The sequence below is a fragment of the Crocuta crocuta genome, unplaced genomic scaffold (genome assembly GCF_008692635.1).
Source record: "Crocuta crocuta isolate KB4526 unplaced genomic scaffold, BGI_CrCroc_1.0 scaffold162, whole genome shotgun sequence".
Lineage (NCBI taxonomy): Eukaryota > Metazoa > Chordata > Mammalia > Carnivora > Hyaenidae > Crocuta > Crocuta crocuta.
Window position 1 is genome coordinate 7813508 of NW_027529433.1, and position 21554 is coordinate 7835061.

The window sequence follows — 21554 nt, forward strand, 5'->3', positions numbered from 1 at the left end:
AGGGACGTTCTGAGACTTTTTGTCCTGGCCAGGGATATTTCCACAGAGTTGGAAACCAACTCCCTCCCTCGACCTCCTCCCGCCCTGTCCCTCCCCCTCATTCTTCCTCACTTCCCTTCAGTCCCACCTCCCTCACAGAGACCTCTATGGGACTGAAACAATGCAAGAGTCTGGTGAAGCCTCCCACAGCTTGGCTGGGTTCTAGTTTCTGAGTTTGGCCCAGTGGAATACCATAGCAAGATTAAAAGCAGATTGTGTGACAGCGAAATGACGAAACCATTTCTCATAAAAGATGATTTCAAAAAAAGAAAAATGAGGAAGATTGCAATGCCTGAAATAATTGTTACGTTAAAGTGTATTTCGAATTTAATATTGTCTGTTGCTCAGAAAAACTATAGTTATGAGTATGCACTTGGGACAGAAGGGGAAATATATTTACGGATGATGATCTCTTCCTTTTGTAGACACTGTGACCTAACGAGTGCATTCGCATGCCATCATCTCATGTAATCCTCACAAGTGACCTGGGAGGTAAGTAGGACTCATCACTATTTCACAGGCTATTGTTCAGCACAATCACTATTTCACAGACAGTAATCTCAGAGGCTGGGACCTTGCTAGGGTCCAAAACCTGTAAATGGAGCCTCAAATTCAGATCCAATGCTGTAACTTGCTCTTCCTAACATACAGCTTTGATTAAGGCCATTGTCGTACAAATGGTGGCTTTTCTAGGTGCTTCCTAGAATTCTTTACACCCAGAGAAGTCAAAGGCTTATCCTATTGTAGTTTACGATGTCAGAGCCTTCCTTTGTCATAGAATTTTCAGGCAGAGGTGTAGGAGGCAGGAGAGCTTTAATTGCCACATTGAATGCTAACCACTGCCCCCCTGCCCCCCACCTCCTGCTCCCCAGTAATCTTTGGCTAGCAAAAATTGGAGTATAAGTAATTCCTGATTCATAGGAACATCCCACTCTTAAGCCAGGAACTTAAATAATGGAAATGAATTATGTGATTCAATTATACTATTCAGTTAAACCTAAGTAATTATAGTCATCTTCGTCCTTTGTAATCTTCTTAACCTTGTGGTGTTTCCTAACTCTGACATACTTGGTGTGATTATATCTATCACCTGGGATGATGACTAATTCCTTTGAGCTATTTTCTGTCTACTTGCTTGTATTTGCAATGAGGAACTATCTCTTTGTAAATCTGTACCAAAAAGACCAATTACTATTCTCATCACTTTTATAAATGCAGCTTAACACAGTACCTGGGACATAGTCCCCAGTACACGGTGGTTATAATAATGAAAAAAATCAAGGTTTGGTCAGGAGCCTGCGGAGTGGGTGATTTTTGAAGGCCTATAGCTACAGAACTTGGGAAATCTGTAAAGTTCTTCTTTTTTTTTTTTTAAATGTTTTATTTATTTCTAGGAGAGAGAGGGAGAGAGAGACAGCATGTGCAGGGGAGGGTCAGAGAGAGAGGGAGACACAGAATCTGAAGCAGGCTCCAGGCTCTGAGCTGGCAGTCAGCACAGAGCCCGACGCGGGGCTCGAACCCACGAACCGCGAGATCATGACCTAAGCAAAAGTCGGACGCTTAACCGACTAAGCCACCCAGGCGCCCCAGTGTAAAGTTCTTCAAAAGTGGTAACATGAGAAATCCAAGGAAAAGCAGTCAAACATTTGTTTTGCCATCCCATCTTTGCATTTGTCCCTTTCATTTCTTCAGCTCTTCAGTGAAAAAGACTGATAAGGACTTCCCTAAATTAACATGCACTTTATACATAACCACACTCTGGAATAATAATGTGAACGTACTTGTTTGGTTGGAAGAGCTTTGACGGTCTTCCACTCCTCATCTCAGATTGATCAAACACTTCCTGAAGGACCATTCGGAGCTGGCTCTGCTCGCTTTAACTTCACTCAACTTCAGATCAGAGAACATTCCCCAGAGACCTGCTTCACCCACTTGGTCCTGAGCCATCAGGAAACTTGGCAGAAAGTCAACCATCTAATTCCTTTGCACAGGTAAGGAGTGGAGTCAGTCTTGAGTGCCTGATATGCTGTCACCTTCCTAAGTCCCACTGTGTGTGTCCAGTTTCTGAGTTAGACTCCATTTCCCGCATCTCGTCACTACCGGGAGATTCCAACTGTGCCTCTTTCATCCGAGTAGACAATGTGAAGCATAGCTGCATTTTTAGTGCGGGTCAGTGGGATCAACCCCTCAAGGGGACAAAAAACAAGGGGGTGCATTTTCCAAGTTCTAAACAATTGATTTTTTAATAATTTGTGTCAAATGAGCTTATGTTTATTATTGTCCTCTAATACACACCATGGTTTGATACAGTGTGTAATACACATTTTGATATTATTGTCTTAATTACACATTCCACAAAAACATGGAATCTAGTTCTGAAGACACTCTTATCATACAGTTGGACTGCAACACAGGTGGAAACAGTTGTTTGTTTCCTAAATTCATTGCAATTCAAAATCACCTGATTTGGGCTTAGGGCATAAGTTAGAGTGTTTGACTCCTGTGATACCAGATATTGCTGCGTTTATTTATTTATTTTTTTTTCAAATGTTGCTGCATTTAAACAGTAGATTCAAAATAGAAAATGATGGCATAACGATCGCAAACATGAAGAAACAAGATCACGTGGAACTTGTATTTGTGTTTAAAATTTGAAACAGTGAAGCAGAGTGTGAACTGTGAGACTCATTACTGTAATAGACTGTAATAGACCGATATGTACTTATGAGTTTCTCTTTTTCCAAAAAATATGCTAATGTAAATTAGAAAGTAGTAATATGTCATTTTTCCCTTTTATATACTTTAGTCTATCTCGCTATGATGGCGTCTTACAGGCACAATTATACACAGTTCAATAAAAGAACACTTTCACTATCTTCATTTCTTTTCTGGCCATTGTTCTTTTTAGGTTTATTTCATGATTACTACTAAAAATAGCTTTTTAGGGGCACCTGGGTTGGTTAAGCATTCAACCCATGTTTTCGGCTCAGGTCATGATTTCACATTTTGTGGGTTCGAGCCCCACGTCGAACTCTGCTACAACAGCGTGGAGCCTACTTTGGATTCGGTGCCTCCTTTTCACTTTGCCCCTCCCATGCTCGTGCTCTCTCTCTCAAAAATAAACAAACATTAAAAAAATAAAAATTAATGAAAATAATTTTTTGGTGGGGAGGGGAGCGAGGGTTTTAAAAGTGATCTCCTCGCTGTGTCAGAGACCTTACCTACAGCACTGAGTCTGAGTCCACTGTGCTTCTTGGACACTATGATTTGTTTTTGTTGTTTCTTAAATAGTTTGTTGTCAAGTTGGTTTCCATATAACACTCAGTGCTCATCCCCACAAATGCCCTCCTCCATGCCCATCACCCCCCTTCCCCTCTCCCCCACCTCCATCACCCCTCAGTGTGTTCTCAGCATTCAAGAGTCTCTCATGGTTTGCCTCCCTCCCTCTCCCCCACTATGTTTCCCCTTCTCCTCCCCCATGGTCCTCCATTAGCTTCCTCTTAATCCACCTATATATGCAAACATTTGGTATCTGTTGGACACTATGATTTGGATCGTAGGCCATCCTTTCCCCCAGAGGATCCATCCTGTCAGTATCTTACTTGGTCTTTTTATTCCTAGTTTGTTTCTCTGCTGAGAAACCAGCATACCTTGCATCAGACCCACCGGGGTTTTGACACCTGAAACGTCAAATGACCACATCTCCTTTGTAGCAAACATCCAGATGAAAAGAAAATTCCAGTTAACCATCTAGATCTTCTGTTTACTTGAAGGCAGACATCTGATTGATTGAACACTTTTATCAGTGTAATGATATGGTCACCATCAGCACGGCACACTTTCATCTTTCAAATACATCAAGGGGCAGCAGTCATGAGGTGTCATGGTCATCGGTGGGAAAGATTGGGCATTGTCGGCAAAAATGAGTCTCTGCACTGAATGGGGCTCTCATCTGCTATGACTACAGTATCTTATTTCAATTTCGTTTTGCTGCTACTGGTTTGAAGGGTGACTTGATTCTACCTGGTGCCCCACGTGGCCCAGTCTTAGGGTGGTTTAAAGAAATAGTTGTTAAACAGAAAGATAAAACTAACAACGAGCTCCTTTTTCACTTATGCCTGGAGATACTATAAAAGGACAAGAAAACGCACGCTCTGTGTAGGCCAAATTATCTTCGAAGTCTAGTGTTCTCATTTCAGTCACCTGGGTGCTTTGCAGAAAGGAGCAGTTCCTTCACCGTCTCTCTCTCTCTCTCTCCTCACTCTTAACTCCTAACCAAAAAACAAAGCAAGCAAGCAAACAAACAAAAGAACAAAACGAACCAAAAAACCCAATCACCAGCAAGCAAAAACTCTTCGCCCACCCAGCTGGTCCAGCCCTTTTCTTCTCCCTTTGTTTCCTGGCTTTTCCATGACTTCTCTCCAATTCTCTATCCATTTCCCTCATTCTGCATCACAAATGTGCAGAGCTGGACAAAAGACCACTCCTTTTTAAGCCTAGAGAGAAGATGGGAATGCTGTGAATGTACACCTGAATAGTTTTGTCTCATAAGGCTGAGTAGATGTGCTGCTATCGGAATGACACCTAAGTGCCTATTATAGTTGATGCAGTGCTATGCAAACAACATAGTTACTTTCTGTCCCTTGGCACTTGTCACATACCCAAGGGAAACCCTTCAGTTTGGACCTCTTGTACTACTGATCAGAAACCATCAAAAGACACAGGGACCGATAAGGTTTGAGACTGATGGTAGACAGAAATGCCTCAACAAGTCACTTGATTCAAGCCTAGCTCAGCCTCAAGTCGTTCCCACTTAGCGATTGCTCAGAGGCCTGCACATGGTTGTTTGCTGGTCTCAATCCGGTCATTGGTGGCCAGCTGTCCGTGACCAATGGCCCCATTGTTTGACTGCGGAGTGCTGTCTGCTGAGCTGCCAGATCTCCTTTTGGACTCCTCTTCTGCATATGAGCTCAGGTGTTACATGGTGTTGGGGGGAGAAGATTGGGGAGGAAAAGGACATTTGGAAAGGTAATCACCTTTGGCCATTGCTTGTTTTTTGCCCCAGAAAACCAGAAAAACAAGCTCAACCAGTGTCAAACGCCACCAAGTGTGTGAAGCTGCATGTTAATGGCTCAGGCTGAGTGTAATAAATTGCCAAGACTGGGGCCTTTCCAGGTTGTTGTTGATTCTGCGGGAAAGTGGCGTTTTCATAGGCTCCTGATTCTTCTGAGCTGGAGCCCTTTTCAAACACGCTAAGGAAATACACAACTGCACTTTCCACAAGGCTAACCTTTCCAAAAGGGTGTCCGGTGTCATGTCTGGAGACGTTTAATCTTAGTTGCCACGATGGCTTTTTGATCAGTGAACTTTCTCTGTTTCCTTTTCTCCAATTTCATGACCCAGTTTACTAGTTCACTTCCTATTGTACATCCATGCTGTCAAATGCAGTTTCAGATGACTGGCATTTTGTCTTGATCAAAGCTAAGGAGAATTTTATGTTTGCTGTTTCCTGGTTGCAACTCAATGGGGTAATTTTTTAGGAGGTAATAGAGAGCTGGCCAGATATACAATTCTTTCCTTACTTGAAGACCAGGAACCAAACTCTGTGGACCTCAGAGGTCCCAGCGTGGAAATTATTAAAGGAATACAAATTTGAACATAAAACCCCAAACAAACCAACACAGCTTATGCCGGAGTTAGCATATCCTTTCCGGAAGCAGAGCGTCACCTTCTAGCTTCAGTACAAATCAAATAAAATGCAGAGTACATTTTCCCATCACTTCCCTACTTTAATTTTTTCCAGAGTCAGCGACCTGCAAGGCCTTTCTGATCCTGGAGTTGGAGGGACCGGGGGCTGCAATCACGCTGCCCTCCTTCTCTCAAGAAAATCTCCCAGGTCAATAACCTTTTATTTCTGACCTTTTAACCAGCTCTAGTGGGCCATGAAAGCCTACATGCCATTTCTTTCAGGTTCCTGGGAAGCTTCAAGTCTCTTGAATCCAATTCTCTAGGGGAGTTTACCCCCTCTGCTCAGGTCATTGATCCTGCAATAACAGCCTCAAGTCATTTGTGCCAATCGTTCCTCCAGGGGAGGGCAGCGTCTGCTCAACAGGGGGAGGATGATGTCATTAGACAGCTGTAGTCCTCCCCCAAAGCCAGGAAGCTGTCATTCCTAAGGTCAGGGAGGCTTGGATACGCGTTATTAATAGGGATGTAGACTGTTGTCATGGCGGGAAAGTTTGAAAGACTAATCAATATGGCGCGTTGCTGCTGACTCTGACGCTTACTGAGGAGCCTGTGGGCAGCACATGGGTCTTGGAATAAAGCAGGTGGTACCCATGTTCACATGTGCTTCTGATGCCCACGTGTTCTGACCTTGAACGTATTTGGATGGAAACATCAGGGGCTACGACAATTGTTTGAAATTGTATGAAATATTTGAAACATCTTGAAGCTGCCGCACAGGTCTGACCTGTAAAGCAACAATATGGCCCAGACTGGGGGACTGGTCCACTGCAGGCCCATTCTAAGTGGGAGGTCATTTCTAGGAGACTTGGCTAAATGACCAGTCATGTCATTTCTAGAGAATTGGTATCCTTTTGCAATTAGGAAATTGATATTTTACTTAAGCAATTTCCACGCCCTTGACTGGGAGTCAACATACCTGAATTCTAGCCTAGGCCCTATCAGTAGATCAGATTGCTGCCTGATCTTGAACTCTGAAATTTCTGTCACAATTTCTGTGTCTGTGCACTGGGAACACTATTATCTGCCTGTATCTGCTTGTCTTTTCGATAGGGATGTTGGGTCAACAGCAAGAGATGTGAAACGCTTTGGAAATAACAAAAGCAATTTATGCCTGCTGTGTCCTTAGAATTTGTTCAAAATTTTCGTGATGACATCCTGGGGAAATGAGTTTCAAAGGAATGCCACTTACCATAGAATTCGCGCCTCTTCACCCCTGCTTGCTTTTTTTTTTGGAGGAGAAGCGGCAAGGCTTAAGCTTGTGTCTCTCAAACGTAAGCGTGAACTCGATACAGAACGTCTCTATAACATTTTGTTTACCAAGAACAGTTACCTTTGAAAATATATGAGATTGTGCAGCTGAATCGCTGAAAAATAAGCTAATCAATGTAAACGTTATAATCTAACAGCAGTTAGCTCTGTGTTTACAGCTTCAATCATCCTTTATTGTATTCCACGACAGGATATTGAATGAACAGTTTAGATTTTATGAAAACCTTATGTGAATTGTTCATCTTCTCTACTGCACCCTGGCTGCCCTGCTGTGGGCGATGTGACTTATGCTCCTCACTTCCATTTTATAAACATAAGAGAACTGGAAAATTATTCAGCAGAGGCGTTGTTAGTGGGAGAGTGGTGATTTGGCTTGAATCACTGCTGGGCTTGGCAAATTAATTCTTGCTTATTTGGTAGGTAGATTCAGATTTAGTAAATGATGTATGGCTCTCAACAGGTGATGGGTTATCTTTAATTTGACCAGATGGTTCAACCTGATTTCATTACTATACGGGATCCTCAGATTCCCATATATCTTTGCCACAAGCTTTTCTCCTATGCTGAACAAAATGGTCCCTTTGTTGTTGAAAGGCCTGGTAAATGATGTAAATGACATTGTGGCTATATATATATATATATACATATAATCCAATTGAGGTTATATATTTCATTAAATTTCCTAATAACCCCTTGAAAATAAATTCATATTTAAATAGACCAGTGATGCATGAATACACTCTAGTTGTAAAACACTCCAATAACATGAAAATCAAAGCCCTCTGGCCAAATTGTGCCATTTCCCTCTTTCCAATCAGCCAGACTGCTTTTCATCTTTTTCTCTACACAGTTACATTTTTATGTGCATATAGAAAAATCATTGCTTTTTTAAAAATGTTTTTAAACGTTTATTTATTTTTGAGACAGAAAAACAGAGTGTGAGAAGGGAGAGTCAGAGAGAGAGGGAAACACAGTATCTGAAGCAGGGTCCAGGCTCTGAGCTGTCAGCACAGAGTCTGATGCGGGGCTTGAACCCATGAACTGAGATCATGGCCTGAGCTAAAGTTGGACACTTAACCGACTGAGCCACCCAGGCGCCTCAAAACCATTTTGTTTTTGTTTGCATGTGTGTGTACGTACATAAATGGTGTTATGTTCGCTCGGTAATTTGCTTTGCCCCTGCTAATATGTTTTAGACATCTTTCCAGGTCACTACATGAAAATCTATATCATTCTTTTAAACTACTGGATAGTATTCTAAAATATGGGTCTATAATAGTTTATTGTAATTAGTTAGACTACTTGCAATTTTTAAACATTGGAAACAATACTACATCTTGCCATTTGCAATGACATGGATGGAGCTAGAAGGTATTATGCTAAGTGAAATTAAGTTAGAGAAGACAAAACCATATGATTTCACTCATGTGGAATTTAAGAAACAAAACAAATAAACATAGGCGAAAAAATAAAAAAAGAGAGATGCAAACCAAGAAACAAACTCTTAACTATAGAAAAGAAACCAATGGTTACTGGAGGGAAGGTGGGTGGGGGAATGGGCTACATGGATGATGGGGATTAAGGAGGACACTTGTGAGGAGCACCTGGTGTTGTATGGAAGTAGCACATCACTGAATTCTACACCTGAAACTAATATTACGTTGTATGTTAACTGATGGGAATTTAAATAAAACTTGGGGAAAAAACAATACTACAGTGAAGATACTTATACATGCCAAATTTATAAGTGGGACTTTTGGACAGAAGGCTATGAAGGATATAAAGAGACCAAGGGAAAGGTAGTAACAAGTTACATGTTTGCTGTGCTGGAGACTGTCTATTTTGTTTGTGAGGAAAGAGATTCTGGTTTCTGTTTCTGTTTTCATAATCATCTCCTTCTTCTTCTTAACAAAATTTTTTTTACTGTTTTATTTATTTCTGAGAGAGGCGACGTGAGCAGGGGAGGGTCAGAGAGAGAGACACACACAGAGTCTGAAGCAGGCTCCAGGCTGAGCTGTCAGTACAGAGCCCAACACGGGGCTCGAACCCACGAACCATGAGATCATGACCTGACCCGAAGTCAAGACGTTTAACCAACTGAGCCACCCAGGTGCCCCTCATAATCATCTCCTTCTGAGCCCCTTTGGGGCTATACTTGTGTTCGTCTGCACCTGAAGGATACGACTCTCCTCCAAGTCAATTCCAGGATCATATGAGTTACAAGGGCTGGGATACCCTTAACAGTAAAGACACCAAACAACGTACAGAGATTCGAAATGAACAGTTTCTCTGGAAACAGCGCCTTTGAATAAAATTATCTCGGACTTGGAGAAAGCCGGCGAATGCTTTGCTCCCTCTGTTCGGAGTTGGCTGAGGTGGCTGAGGACAAGGCGGTGCTGGGACCAGGTCAGGGGTTATTCCACCCAGGAGCCAACCAGGCCTAAGTGCTGCAGGCAGGGCTGCACTTCCTCACTCCTGGGAGGCATGGAGACTCTGCTCAGAGGACAGGTTCTTGGCTGTTTAAATTAACTTGTAATTGACATATACCTTATATTAGTTTCAGGTGTGCATGGTAAGGATTCGCTATTTGTACATATTGTGGAATGATCACAGTAAGTGTAGTTTAGTTGACATCCATCACCACACATAGTTACAAACTTCCTTTATTCTCATCATGGGAACTTTTAAGATCTACAGTCCTAGCAACTTTCAAATATGCAATAGAGCATTATTAACTGGGACCACCATGCTGTGCATTACATCCCTAAGACTTGTTTATTTTAATAACTGGGAGCTTGTACCTTTCGACCCTCTTCACCCCTTTTGTCCTCTCTCCATCCCCTGCTTCTGGGGACTCCCGATCCATTCTCTACAACCAAGAGCACAGTTTATGGGTTTTTTGTTGTTTTTTAAGATTCCACATGTAAGTGAGAGAGGACATTTTCTACGGCCTGTGCGCCAGTGGGAGAGACACCCAAGTCTCCCGAGCAACAGCCAAGTAGTGGGTGACACGGTCACAGGTGTCCTCCCTAGGAAGAAAGGAATATTATACTAAAGAATGTCCCTCCTCCTCTCCTTTCCAATTGACTTCAGAAATTATTTTTACTTCTGATAAGAAAATTTTGGATATTATAGTAGGTCAGGGTTTTGTTTTTTTTTTGTTAGAGAGAGAGTGTGTGTTGGCGAGTGATAGCTAGAGGAAGAGGGAGAGATACAGACAGAGAAAGAGGTTGAATTCTAAGCAGGCTCCACACTCAGAGCAGAGCTTGACACAGGGCTCGATTCTACAATCCCGGGATCATGACCTGAGCCGAAATCAAGAATTGGATTCTCAACTGACTGAGCCACCCAGGCACCCCCATCCATCTTTGCAAATAGAGGAATCATTACATAATAGAGAGGAATCCAAAGCAAGCTGTGAGTGTAAAAGGCGAGAGTGGCAAAATTAAGACACTATAGGATGGTCATGATTATATTAGCTCACAGGTATTGAACACTTACAATGGGCCAGGCACTGTATATTTTTTAATGGTTCATTTATACCTCCAAGCCATCTTATTATCCCATTTTTTTTAATAGGTGAAGAAACTTATGTTCAGAGAGGATTTCTAACCCGGTTGAAGTTACACAGCTGGTATAAGTAGTAGAGCTTGGATTTACACTCAGAGCGTGAACTTTTTTTAAAATTCAAGTTAGTTAACATATAGTGCATATAAATGACATATAGTATTTGTTTCAGGAGTAGAATCCAGTCATCCATCACTTACATACAACACCCAGTACTCATTCCAACAAGTGCCCTCCTTAATGCCCATGAACTCTTAACGATGATCATAATTATATTCCTATATGCTCTTGCCTCACTTGGTCTTCTGAGAATTTTTTTTTGCCCAAACATAGAAGATCTGCCCCAAATCCCTGACTCTTTCTTTAGCGTGATGATCTGCAGGTGAATTAACGCCAGGAAAACCTGAAGATCTCCATGGTTTAAACTCAAGGGAAGGAGAGACTAATTCTGGTCCAAGTAGCAGATGAATTCCTTTAGAGAAAAAAAAGGTGATTTCTTGAGCTATAATATCTTTTTATTAAAGTTTATTTATTTTGAAAGAGAGAGACAGAGACAGAGAGAACACATAAGTGAGGTAAGGGCAGAAACAGACGATCCCAAGCAGACTCTGCACTGTCAGCACGGAGCCTGACATGGGGCTTGAATTCACCAACGGTGAGATCATGGCCTGAGATGAAATCAAGAGTCGGATGCCTAACCAACCCCTGCCTCACTGAGCCATAGTATCTTGGTAAAATATTCCTTCAGCCCAACTCTCTTGGCAATGATTATGCTTACCAAGTAAGCTTCTGCTATTCTTTTGTTTTCCCTGATGAGGACAAAAGGTTCTATCTAATACGTTGACATGCGAAGTCTGGTCATCTTGACTGTTATACTTATCCCTAAGTGAAGAGACTAGAATTTTAGATTTCTGACTAATCTCTTGTGATCTTGGTAAATATGATACGGAGAGCATCCAGAGCAAAGGAGAGAAGGAAGAATGAGTCATCGAGGACTGTGCTTTTTCTCCTTGACCTGAAGCATAGAAGACTCCGTGGCTGGAGTCTTCCTGATCTTGAAGAGAAGACTAGGCGGTCGTCGGGGCTGCTGGCTGCTCTGCTCCTGTGGGGGCAGCTGGTCGCTGTGATTTTCCACCCTGGACTCGGAGGGCGACCCTGTACTCGTCCACCAGCTTGTGCTCCGGTTTCATCTGGTTTTCAAATTTAGTTCCATTTCTTTCCACCCACTATTTTGACTCCCTTTGACCTCTTGCCGTTCTCAGAGAACCTGGATAATCACATGTAAAAATAAAATCTCTGCAAGGTTCCTGCCCTTGGGGACGCCACATTTAGACGCAGAGGCTGTGAATGACGGATGGCTCTAGGCCATTTTAAGGGCCACAGCATCCACTGTTCATTTGTAAAAACTTACTCTCCTGCCAGTTTCCTGCCAGAACCGATGTAAATCAATGTGTCAGTTTCTCAACTAAAATAACGTTTTTCCCCCCTCTGCAAAAAGAGGTTTGCAGATAGAGTTAGCCTGACCCTCACTGTGCCCCTGGGGAGGTGTAATAACACTGTGCCCTCTGACACTGCAGAAAGAGATAATTGCTCCTCCGCCCAGCCACAGCCCCTCCTGGATTCCAGGCTTGACTGGGGCCAGGACTGAGTGTGACAGAGACCCAGGTAGCCAGAGCTGGCAGCCTCCGGGAGCACAGTTTCCAGAGCTGCGTGGAAGCTTTGCATCCAGGCAGAAGGGCTCTGGATGCATGTAGTGGAAAAGGCCAGGGTCTGGCCAGGATGACGCAACTTCTTCTTTTTTTTTAATTTAATTAATTTAGTTTTGAAAGAGGGAGAGGGAATGATTGGGAGAGGGACAGAGAGAGAGGGAGAGAGAATCCCAAGCAGGTTCCATGCTCTGTACAGAGCCTGAGACTGAGCGGTCACAGCCTGAGTTGGTATCAAGAGTTGATATCAAGAGTTGGATGCTTAACTGACTGAGCCACCCAGGTGCCCCATGGGTAATCTAGCTTCTTATTTCACACTCTATACATTCCCCTAACACACACACACACACACACACACACACACACCTCTAAATAGGACTCAAGCCCCACATTTATGCTGGTGTTTTATAAAACAAAGCAACTTCGCAATCACCCTTCTGTAACCCTTCTAGTTAAGCGTTTAAAATCCTGACTTTTTCTAGGTGCAAGGAATAGATACAAGCTGGAGTTTATCTTCTTAGTTGAGCTATTGGGTTTTTAAAGATCTCCCAAACAGATGCCAATGTCAAGTCACAATCACAGAATTTATGTATTTTTTCCTGTATGAGACCCAAAATGTACTGGTCTGATTTAAATCCTTTATTTATGATTTAGTTTTATCACAAAACCGAAAATGTGGCAGGGCCACATTTGATCTTTCAGTTGGCCATTTCTTTGCAATTCTTTCAAGACTTAACAATTTCCCATTAACTCATCCTTACTGAGATAAATGAAGGTGAGCAACAAGCCCATGGGGTGAATAGTCTGGGAGGTGAGAGCTGGAAATGAACAATGCGGAACATGTGAGTGACCTATGTGCCTTGTCTCGGATTTAACAGCCATTCATCATGATTTACAATCTAAGAACTCATTCCTCGCCTCTCATATCCCCAAGACATGAAGAATGGAAAGAACAAAAATGTCATTTATTTCTTACACTGATGACTTGTAGGTTTTTAAGGAGGCTCTCATGGACATCGGAGCAAGTTGCCCTTGACAGATGACTTTGCTACTGTGTTTGATTTCAAGTTCTCACCAAGGAGTGCCAAACAAAGTCTGTTATGTTTCCAATGGTTTGCCCCCTTCTCTCTAGTGCTCCACCACACACCCAACCAGCAAATAAATCATGCCGAAGTCTTTTAACCACGTGCTCTAAAATGAAACAAGCACAAGGGACATTTTTCAAGCTGACGTCTGGACCCATTGTGCAGGAAGAACTTTACCAGGTAACGTCCAATTTCTCTTGACAAATCACAGCATCCAGTCCATTTGGGAGAGCATTCTAGGGCGATTTGAGGAGGCTGGAGAGCTTCCCTTTGCATCTGATATAGACAAACGACCTGTGCTGACACAGAGGGCTTTTAAGACTATCTAGTCACCCACTGAGCAAATTGAACCATCAAGCATGGATGCCGCCTCCACCAGATGGTCCAGGTCCAGATGATGCAGCTTCAAGAAGTAGCCTTCTGAACCTAAGGTGCTTGAAGACGAAAAGAGAAAAAGAAAAGACAAACTTTGAAACTCAGCCTCAGTTCTTTCTCTCTTGAAGTCAATCCAGGGAGAGTATTTTCCGGAGAAACATATTCTCATGTCTGAAAGTCATGGAAGATAGTTAATTAGGAAGTCATTGCTTTTCTTTCTTTTGCTCTTTCTTTCCTTTTCTCCCTCCTCCCCTTCCCTTTGTCCTCTCTTTTCCCCTTTCCCTCCCTCCCCCATTCCCTCCCTCCCTTTCTTCTCCCTCCCTTCCTTCCTCCCTCCCACTCTCCTCCCCCCTCCCTTCTTTCCTCCCCCCCNCGTGACATGGATACTTTTTGATCTTGCTTGGTTGATTGTTGAGAACACCAGGGTCTACAGGGGACAAGTGCCCTACCTGAATGGTGGCTATAGCAGGAGGCTCTAAAGGATGTTATCCTGTGTTCTCTGCACAAGAAGAAGAAACCAGAAGGCTGGGAAGAAAATTCCAAAAGAATCATCTTAGCTTCTTGCTGTGAAAAGGAGACCAAAAAAAGCTGAGAAATGAGCCACCAGAGGGGAACCTCAAAAGCCAGATTCCTGGGCAGAAAAGTCGGTCAACCCCAAATGGGAAGTTTTGAAGGGAGATTGTAGACATGGCCTCTAAGGAGAAGCTGCTTTGAACACAGAATGTTTTAAAATTGTTTTTAATATTTATTTATTTTTGACAGGGAGACAGAGCACAATCAGGGGAGGGACAGAGAGAAAGGGAGACACAGAATCCAAAGCAGGCTCTGTGCTGCGCTATCAACACAGAGCCTGATGTGGGGCTCCAACTCTTGAACTGTGAGATCATGATCTGAGCCAAAGTTGGCCACTTAATGGACTGAGCCACCCAGGCGCCCCTAAACACAGAATTTATAACCAGATCTCAGTTTTGTTCCTGTTTAGAGTGTATTACCCGTAGGGCCTTATGCCTCATGAAGACAATAGTAGAATTTAAAAAATTCTTCTGAAACTAATCAGTTGGCTAACATCTGGCAGGCCACAGGGGCACATGTGATTACAAGTGAGGAAAAAATGTTGATGTGACTCATGGTTTTAGGGAGTGAAGAGAGGGTCTCTACCTCATTCCTAGCTTTCCCTTATTTATAGGCAGAGTTCAACATTTCATGTTTTAGAAACACAAAGAACATGTGATAACACTCGCATGTTTAGACTGGCTTCCTGGCTTTAAGAAAAGGGTTTCTCGCTATCGAGAGCCTGGCTTTCTTAGGGGATCTCTGAAAAAAAAACACAAACAAAAAAACAACGGGAAAATGTTTGTGGTATTTTAAAACTTTTATCATGGAAAATTCCAAAAACATACATGCATAAAGAGAGCATTGTCTACTCGTCCCATCCTCTCATCCCAAGGCATTAGCTATTACCAATTCAAGCCTGAGTGTGCTTCATTTATTTGCCACCCTTTCCCCTGCCCCCAACAGGATTTTCCTGACCAAGATCCCAGATGTCATATTTTTCCATGGGTAAATACTTCAAAGCATATCTCTGAGAGCTATGGACTCTCCCTCTCTTTCTTAAACATGATCACAATATCATTATCACAGCTAAAAAACCCTAACAATAATTCCCTAATGTCATACAAATTGCGCGACCTTTTTCATTTGACTGGTTTGAGAACTTTCTGGCTGGTTGGGAAGGGGCTCTCTGGCAGGTCACTGGGCACCATGTGAATGCTTCTATTATGTGGTGTCCACAGGTATAATTAGGCCTGTGACCTTCTCAGCTCCAGGCAGCGACTAATGAAAATGCAGGGCAACAGGGAAAGAAAAAAAAAAAAAGCTCTCATTTAGCAATTCCCCCTCAGGCACCCGTTTTTCCTCCTGTTAGCCCACAACCAGTTACTATTTCGCAATTTCCCCAAAGCACCCCCATTCCTGCACTATCTACTCACTTACAGAGCATCATAGATGTTGGTAGCATTTGTTGTGTTTCCAAGAAAATACTTTTCTATTTCTAAGTCTGTCACTGAGGTGAGAGCCATTGAACTCTGGAAAATTGTCAGGTTGGTTGTAATTACAGTGTGAGGCCAGGGACGAAGATTTGGGGAAAACATCAGGGTTCCTTAGAGTGAAGAAGGGGACAGCTGAGGACAAGGGGCCCTCTGTTCCTGGCATATGATTGCTTCTGCATTGAAAAAAATGGCGGTTGGGGCGCCTGGGTGGCTTAGTCGGTCAGGCGTCCGACTTTCACTTAGGTCATGATCTCGCGGTTCGTGGGTTCGAGCCCCGCGTCGGGCTCTGTGCTGACTGCCAGCTCAGAGCCTGGAGCCTATTTCAGAGTCTGTATCTCCCTCTCTCTCTGACCCTCCCCTGCTCACGCGGTCTCTCTCTCTCCTGGAAATAAAATAAAAATATTAAAAAAAAAGAAAAGAAAAAAAATGGCGATCACTGACGCCTGAGTCTGGGACTTCCTTCAGCATCTCAGACAGAATTCCACTCTGTTTACGACTGCGGTGAAAGGATTCTTCACTCCCAGTCTCCACAAGAGATGTGGATCACGGTGAATATTGTCTGGCGGTCTCACGTTGAGTGTTTTGCACTACAATTCATCAAAAAGCTCTTTAGATCATTGTGTTTCGGGTCTGGTAATTTTTTCCAATTTATCGGCACAGCTACTCACCTCTAAGGGCACCAATTAATTGAATTGATTGAAGTGGCCCAGCAACTGCTTTTCACGGCAAAATGTTCACTTGGAATAGGTCTTCAAATCGTCTTCCTGGTAGGGCTATGTGGTTCGACAGAGGCCCGTCTACCTCTCCAGTGCACGAGGAAGGTGTTGGTAGTACAGTTACGGTTCTGCCACCGAGTGTTCTATGCCTGTGTCCTCAGGTAGAGGCGGGGGAAGGTAAGAGTTGCCTTTTCTGTTCCAAAGCTGGGCCCAGGCATGCTCCTCACTGCAACCCTAATAACTCAGTTCGTCTTCCTCAGGCACCATAAAGGAGGGTGGGACTTGTCCCTTCTTTCTGCATCACAATGCACCTATTAGATTGGACTTTCTCAAACCTTAGCTCTTTGATGCAAATGTTCAATGCAAATCAGTTCAGCAAAATTATTGGGCATCTCCTCCCAAACGCAAGGTCTGTAGTTAGGTGCAGAGAAGCAAGAGATATGGAACACAGGTTTTTGTCCTCAGGGAAAAAAGAGCTACCCACAGGTAACCTCATCCAATCCACTCCAATGTTCTGTTGATCCACCCTCTGAAATACCATCGAATCTGTAACATTTCTCCATGGCTGTCTGTCTGGCCCAAGCCACCACCACCACCACCACCACCATCATTTGCGTGGATGCTTGCAATGACTTCTGTCTAGTCTCTGTGCATCCACCCTTGCCTCTCTACAGCCTCATGTCCTCCATACAGCAGATGAAACTGACTTTTCAGAACAGACACAATGATAAATCTCCCCGAGGCTTGACGGCTAAAGGTACAAATTCTTTTTTTTTTTAATGTTTTATTTATTTCGAAGAGAGAGAGAGAGACAGTGTGAGCAGAGGAGGGTCAGAGAGAGAGGGAGACACAGAATCTGAAACAGGCTTCAGGCTCTGAGCTGGCAGTCAGCACAGAGCCCGATGTGGGGCTCGAACCCACGAACCGCGAGATCATGACCTGAGCCGAAGTCGGACACTTAACTGACTGAGCCACCCAGGAGCCCCTAAAGGTACAAATTCTTAACAAGGACTTCAAGGCCCACCCTGTCTCTTTGGCCCCCTTTGGCTCATCTCCGTCACTACCGTTTGCTGTGTCCTGCGGGTCCTGTGCTGTGGTTCAGCCTTCCCCACCAGGCTGCCTCCTGCCCCTGCTCTCCCTGATAAACTCTTCCTTCCGTCTGCCTAGTGAGTTCCCGGGCAGTCAGGAGCTCTCGGCTCCAACATCTCTCCTCAGGGACCTTCCCAGAGAGCCACATAGCATCATGGTCTTCTCGGCAGTACCCCTCACAGTTGTCGTCTTACTCTTGCATTGTGATTACTTGATGGAGGTCCATGCCATCTGGACTGTAAGCAACAGGAGACGAGAAAGAGAGGGGCCATGGCTCCTTCATTCACTGTTGCATCCCTAGTGCCCAGCACAACCACTCGTGCAGTTTGTGGGGGGAATGAACAAAGCAAACGCCCTAGGTCAGGGAGATAAGGCACACTGGGAAAGGTGGCCGGGTAGCCTTAGAAATGAAAGGCAGTGCTAACAGATAAACTGAGGTACCTTAAAAGGTTTAAGAGCTTATTTGAACAAAACTTGAAGAGGGCCCCAGAGAAAACAGAAGGGGTTAAGGGTGCTCCTCTGACCAGAGCACAGGGAGACTCTCATAGACGATAGGCTAAAGGAAAGCAAGGAAGTTATTGATTAGCTATAGCTCAAACGCTTGCCTTATTTGGAAAAGCCTAGATGGCCATTTGTCATTGGTTGTCCTGAGGTTCCCATTTAGTAATCTTGAGGCATTTACAGGACTTGGTTTTGGTTTGTTGATGTTGTTGGCTGCTAAGCGTTAGGGCCACTTGAGTCTAATGACCACCTTGATTAATTAATTTAGCAATTGGGGAAGCAATTTCCTTCCCTTGAGAGAAGGGAAGGAAAGGAGAGATGAGAGACTTTTGGGGACAGAATCAAGATGACTCGGAAAGCACCAAAGGTAAGAGAGACTTGATGTTTACGAATTCCCACACTTAAGAGCTGTTCCCCAGAATACATTGCTCAGCACACATATTCCAAGAAGTGTCCCATAAAAGAAGAAAAGGGGTCCATGGACAAGTACTTTTGAAAAGTATTCTCATCTATACCTCTTTTTTGGAGCTTCACAATACAAATGATCATACTTGTACATGATACTTGCAGGTTAAAGAAAGCCTATTTGATGTGAAATAAGAAAGTTATTTGGAAGTGAGGAAGAGCTATCTGGTGGGTGGGGAGGAGTTGAAGGGTAATTACCTTTTCTGATCTGTTCAGTTAAAATACCAATGAATTTCCGACCAGGGATGTTAAACAGGTCATTGCAAATGTAGGTCTGGAGATGAGAGGGTAGATATGTGGAAATGCTCGGAAAAATACAACCTCAGGCCTGAACATGTCAGTCTTGTACAGGAATGGGCTTTGTGGGGATACAGTCCTTTAGTCCCCAGATAAACTGTCTTGGACAAAAGTTCAGACATGGGAGCAGACGGGATTATCTTAGAGTAAGAGGGATGTTGATGAGACTCAGACCCTTCAGCAGAACTGTATGGTCTGCTCATTGCTTACCCAATATTCTGTCTCTTTCTCCTTTTACTTGGGAAATGTATTTTTTGGGGTGGCAGATGTGCCCACCAATCTCCCTTGCAGTTAAGGGCAACCAGTAAAAAATAAGTGGGAGCTGGTTGGGACTTCCTGCCCAGCTCTTCAGAAGAGACTTACTTGATAAACCTATGCTCCTAAAGAGCGCTATTCACAAGAGCCAAAAAGGGGAAACCACCCAAATGTCTGTTGACATGAATGGATAAACAAAATGTGGTATTGCTTTCCAAAGGGAAGAGCCAACAGCCAAAGAACCATGGGCAGGCCAGTGAGATCGCGGTGCTTCGTGAGTGATAAGCAGGAGAATTACATTCTTTTGTATATTTCTTCAAAGATAAAGACATTTCTTTAAACCTCTTTGTAAAGAATTCCACACTATAATGATTTTAGGGGTGAGACTGCCAAGTTCTTGGCTACGACTCATAGTTGAGTATTAGTTGCACTATCTATGCCTGAGCTAATTGTATGTTACTGATGCCATATGTATATTTATTCAATATGAACCCACATTTATTTGAGTCCCACTTTGTACTTGTAGTGAGCAGTGAGGAACAATAGGCCTGACTGAAGCCACAGGGATGGATCTTATTGCAAACCACAAGCTTTTAAAATTCCCCATTAAATGCAGAGCGTCTTCATGGAGGGAAGGAACTAAGATCCCTATTGATAAATACAGACACCGATGACCTCATTGCCTCTGCCTCCTTCTACCCGCCAGAGTGTCTCTCAAGGTCCCTGGGTAATTGTGACACTAACAGGCTCCTTTGTAGATCAGCCATTAATTTTAATTAAAAAAAAAAAACAACTTGAGATTGCATTTGAGCTCAAAGAAGAATGAAGCCTCAGCGACCAAAAGTGATCGAGGGGCAGGTGGAGAGTAATGAAGAAATGTCCTTGGGCAAGTCTTCTCTGCAAAACCCCGTTGCTCCTCTATAAAATACAAGTGTTGGAAGAGGTTATTGCAGGAATCTTCCAGAGCTGATATTCTGTGATGCTACTTATTGCACTACTTAAATTAAATGGCTTGTGAGGAATTTTGAAATTATGCCTATCCTGGAGTGCTAGAGCCCTAAGTTACGGGATGTTCAGTCACTCATTTACTCATTCATACTTTCATCCACTGAGCATTTATCAAGGTTATACTATGTGTCTGTTCTTAGCTTCTAGAATTGTCTTGTTGGATATGACATGGTTCTTAACTACAGAAACTCGGAGTTCACCTGCTGAGGCAAAAATACCTTAAGAGCTTTACCAAAGGTGTGATTGCAAAGGAGGAAATATCGGCAACACATGGGGCAAGTTTCTCAAAGCAATTAAATGAGAAGATAGGATTTTTTTTTAATGTTTTTTATTTATTTCTAGGAGAGAGAGAGAGAGAGACAGCGTGAGCAGGGGAGGGTCAGACAGAGAGGGAGTCACAGACTGAAACAGGCTCCAGGCTCTGAGCCGGCAGTCAGCACAGAGCCCGACGCGGGGCTCGAACCCACGAACCGCGAGATCATGACCTAAGCGAAAGTCGGATGCTCAACCGCCTAAGCCACCCAGGTGCCCCGAGAAGATAGGATCTTGAAAAGAGTGGTATGCTCCAGCTTGGGAGCTAGAAAAGGAACGAAAGGGGTGAGGTCATAGGGCTGGTCATGCTAAGAATTTTGGTCATTTTCTGGTTGAGAATAATCAAGGACAATAATTAAATAATCAAATAAACACGGATGACAATACATAATGAATACATAAGGGAATAATTAAAAGAAGGTTCTAAAAGCATCCCCACCCCTTTTTAAGAAAAGATTTTATTTTTAAGTAATCTCTACACCCCCTGTGGGGTTCCAACCCACCATCCTGAGATCAAGAGTTGCATAATCTGTTGACTGAGCCAGCCAGGCGCTAAAAGCAGCTCTGAGAGTTCAAGATGAGAAAAATCCAAAGAGTTGTTCATATCCATAATCTGGTGGAATGTGACAGCAGACACTGTAAGGGAGTCTCCAGGAAGGTTCCATGAGGCTCAAGAGCTAATCATCCCTCCTGTCTCATGTTATCAGTTTAAGAGAGTAACATGACTTTGCAAATGGCAAGATTTCATTCTTTTTCATGGCTGCGTAATATTTTACTGTATATATGTACCACATTTTCTTTATGGAGCTAGAGAGTACAATGCTCATATGTGGAACTTAAAAAACAAATCGGGTGGCTATCTGGGTTAGTCGGTGGAGCATGCAACTCTTGATCATGGGGTTATGAGTTTGAGACCCATGTTGGGTGTAGACATTACCTAAAAGAGGAGAAAGGAAGAGGGAGAAAGGGGGACAGGGCGAGAGGGAGATTGAGAGAGAGAGAGAAACCAGAGAACAGACTCTTAATTATAGAGAACTGATGGTTATCAGTGTGGAGGGGTTTGGGTTAAACAGG